We start from the raw sequence: 4,406 nt of genomic DNA on the forward strand, positions 1-4,406 counted from the left end.
CTGGACCAAATTCAGTTTTATAACACTGTCTGCATTTAAAATGGCAATTTTCAGTTGAACCTCTTACTTCCAGGGATAACATGTTGCAATATCTCTGGAGATGGAAGGTAATTAACCAATTCATATAGTATTATTTTAATTCCACACCTTCAACCCAGTATATTTAAACTCATGTTATGTAGGCTATAAACACCTAAATGTGGAATCTCCTAATATTATCTGGAGCTTCTTTCCCTGAGACACGTGCACACCTGAACCCATTGACTGATTGTTTTTTCACGGTGTGCATTAGCTGTGTTCCCATGGTAACATTCATCCTATTTATATTTGCAGGCCTATTCATGATAAAGACTCTCAACCCAAAGTGATACGGGTGATTTTCTGGGATACTGGATTGCATTGATTACATGCTAATAGCATGTTAATAAGCAAACATTCAGTGTCCTTTACTTTACTTTAACTTTTCATAATACATGCTAGCATTCCTATGAGATTACAGATAGTCTTGCATAGCCAGACCTCCATATCTCCACACTGTGTCAGCTCTGGAGAAAGGTCTAGCTGAATCCATTATCATTCTGGTATAAAAACAAAAAACAATCACAGTCGTCTAAACCCAGGATTAAGTGACAGTATTATTGCAAAACAGTGTCTGGACAGAAATCTATAAATCGAATGCTCTGAAAAAACTGCCAAAAATCTGGTATCTGTAGCAGTCACAGTTATCAGTCATTTCATTCGGACCAAATGCTAGTTTCTCTGTTAACTACCTTCCATTTAACTGTCATCGTAACAGTGACAAGATTTAAGTCAGTGTTGAGTGGATTTTTTGTATATATATGTAGTGTAGTGTATATATAAAAACATGAGTGTTGTGCATGCATTTGATTAAGATGAAGTGTGGAAAAAAGGATGTATTGCCCGGGTGTGTGTCCACCGCCGCCAGCAGCAAGATCTTTGTTATTGACCCATTAATTATTAGTCCATCATCTTATATGGTGCAACACATTCTGCCTACGCAATTTACCATCCACTTTCCAATTGTTGTCGAGTGTGTGATTTATCATCTCAGTGTCTCATCAATACCACTTACCTGCCACTGGTCCCTCACTCGCCCAGGAAGGAAATGGATTACAGAAAGTGAGGGAGAGAGAAGGAATTGGGCAAGGGTGTAAATGTACAGAGATAAATTTAGTCAAACACACACAGCTGTATGTTGCGCACATTGAGGGGGGCCTTGAGGATCAGCATTTATGATTTCCATTAAAGGTGAAAGATAGATTATTAGTGAACAGGTGAAGGCCTCTCACTCTTTCCCTTCATCTCTCCCACACTCTTGCAACTTCCTCAATGATACAGTTCATTCATTCCCTCTGTATATCTCAAAGATTTTTTCCCATCTCCTCTTATCGCTCCCTCCTCCTGCCTGGCCCACTCCTTGTGATTTATACTGAGTCCTGGATAGTTGATCTTTATTCAGCGGGCTTCCAGGCAAGGCTGATAACACCAAGGTCCCTCATCAATTCTGTCCAGCGGCCCTGCCCTGCATTGCCCCCAGCTGCATCCTTACTCTCTCTCGAAACTCAACCCCTTACGGTTCACTTTCTGTTTGTGTTAGTTTTGTTTGTGCAGTGAATTGTCAAGCAGCCCTGCAGGCGTATGTGGTTCAATTACTGAAGAAATAGCTGCAGTTCACAAGTAAAGGCATTCTCTACGACTGCTGAGTGGCTCGAATAGAAGAACAGCACTATCAAAATAACTGTCCCAATGTTTCTTGTGTAGTCTGCCACAGAAGAAAGCAAGTAAATATCCCAAAAGGAGGGCTGAATTTTCTGTTTCCTTAGACAAAACACTTTTGGATTTAGGGGATTGGCCTCAGCCATTAGATTGGTGGAATTTGATGTCTGGCTCCTGTGAAATGGTGAAACATCTGGTATTTCATCTTTACTAGGCATGTACTTTTTTCAGTAGTCAGAACAGTTTAACTTCCCGGAGTTTAGAGTCATAAATATTAATTGCAGAAGTCAGATTAGTGCTGAGGGAGAGGTCCAAAACCCACAGGGGCTTTTTCATTGCTTCTAACTAAACAACATAAAACAGTTTGAACTAATTAGGGGTCCCACACATCCTGGAAAACTCTAAATCTCAGATTTAAAGACTAGTTTTCCAGTCATGGAAACACCTGGTAATTGATTAAAATGACAATCAGTGTTGTCCTTAGCCCTTCACTCAGTGGCTACATTAATGCTACAATCAGATGAAAACTGTAGTCAGTTCACAGGAGAGTACGCAGCAGAAAAAGCATGTCCTATAACCGCTGACCACCTACCTGTAATGAACCTGACACACTTCATCATCATGAAACCTGCATTAGTAAACAAGGAGCGAGTGCTGTCCTGTATTGTCAAGAAAAACATCTGGAAAATGTCCTGGAAAAAAGATGTCTTTAATAGATTTTCATAATTTAGCAACACTTACTGTTAATGAAAACTATTTTAGAAAACTATAATATATTGAACATTAATTCTTCAAAAATTGAAATCTGCACAGTAAATCTGCTCAGTGAGTCTTAGTAGTCTTACCAACTTGCACTGTACTGTCCAGTACACTACAATAGACATCTAATGAACAGAATATTTAAAGCAAAGTTATTCAAATAATTGTGGCTACTGTGGTTTATATCTTCAGGTAAGATCTTTCATTTGTTTAATTGGTTTTTACCAAAGTACACAAAGCTTTTGAGAGTACCGTGTCATCACAGATGTGATATGTTAGACATGAGGTATAAAGCTGCACAGCAGGGGTTGATAACAAATAGCTAATTTGAACAACGGGCTTATGCAGGTTTACATTTACAGTACAGAGCTGTTTGTTGTTGCTGTGTTTGGTAATTATACTGTTACCAGAAAAAGAGAAGGGAGAATGGTTGATTTCATTTTTACCATTTTCTTTCTCAAACATAGATACAAACACATAAATACACACTCACACGGATACTCTTGTTTTTCCTTCATGAGATACCTGGGTGAGGATCAGACAGCATTCCTGGCCAACGGATCAGAGAATTACGGTAGTACAGCTGCTGCCTTGGCTCTGTTACAGCACACTGACACACAGGTGGTGTTTGTGTTTGTGCAGGCATTAGTGTGTATAGAGACTAAAACTTGGTAGGAAATGTTGAAGTGAGTAAAACATTTTTAAATTCAGCATGTTTGCACCAAAGAGATGTGGTACCAGAATGTAACTAACAATCCCAAACAAAACATTGTTCTCGTGACTTTGGCAATGTGGTTCGAAAACAAACTGCAGTGCTGCCTGATTTATGAGCAAACACCATATTACTATTATGTAGGGCATCTTTGCACAGCCTTAAGAATGCCTATAATTCACCTAAGCAGTACATTTTGCAAAAAGCTTCTTAAAAACTCCTTTTCCCAATGCTAAATTGGCATTGTAAACTAGCAGTGAGAATGTAAGCGTTCTCTGTAAGGGTATACTGTATATTATTGGGTTTACCTCCTCGTCTCTGAGAGGCTGATTCAATGTTGATGCTTATTGAAATACTGACAAATGAAATGCATAAAACTTCTGGAGAATCTAAATCTGTTGCTACCTCTGCAGTATGTTTGTGCAACTCGAGGGCTCCACCAATAAGAAGGATTTATTAACACAAAGGTCAGTGTGGGTTTAATTGTCTTGGCCCATGGTGGTAGCTTGACAGTGAAATGCAATAAACAATGAACTGCACAACAATTTGACCCATTTCATTATTTAGGGACTAACACATAGAAGTCCTAATACTTTTCAATCTATGCTACAAAAACTAATGGTTAATCTGATTGCTAATGCAGGTCTTGTATTGGAGGGTACTTGTTTGGAGCCTGCTGCAGATTCCTTCAGTTCATACAAAATGGACATTAAAGATGCACTCCTTTCCTGGCTCCTTCACACCTTTCTGCTCTCAGCCCAACTCGTCAATAGTTTGTCTCTGCCATAGGGAGCTGTTGTTCTCTGTGTTTCTACCTCTTCATCACTTGTAACCACAGCACAAAATTGTCACTATTGGTCAAAAAACACTCAGCATCCGGCCTGCTGTTTTGATTGATTTTTGTGGCCAAGGCCAGATTTTTCACTTCCTACTCCATTTCTCTCACCCACTGAATGGCAAATTACATGTGACCAAGTTTTAGAGGTGATAATGAGCAGTTGTTGCTGTCTATGAAGCCTTTTTGTCAATCATACACTCCAGACTATCAAGATACTACTTTATTTTTTGTAAGTACAGGTAGCTCTTTTGTTTCAATTCTTTGATTATTTTGGTCAAATAAAAGCTTTAGTTGACCTGATTCGATGATTTTTCTTTGCAAATTCTTGCATTTCATCTGCTAATCTGCCAACCTTTTACC

General features: G+C 38.9%; 1 protein-coding gene across 1 annotated transcript in view; it reads left to right on the forward strand.

The window, feature by feature from the left end:
- tyw1 (tRNA-yW synthesizing protein 1 homolog (S. cerevisiae)) overlaps positions 1–4,406 on the forward strand; it is a gene marked incomplete in the record, with an annotated part of 55,465 nt that overhangs the window by 42,740 nt on the left and 8,319 nt on the right.

Source organism: Morone saxatilis, unplaced genomic scaffold (assembly GCF_004916995.1).
Source record: "Morone saxatilis isolate NCDOM2014 unplaced genomic scaffold, NCSU_SB_2.0 Contig8, whole genome shotgun sequence".
Lineage (NCBI taxonomy): Eukaryota > Metazoa > Chordata > Actinopteri > Moronidae > Morone > Morone saxatilis.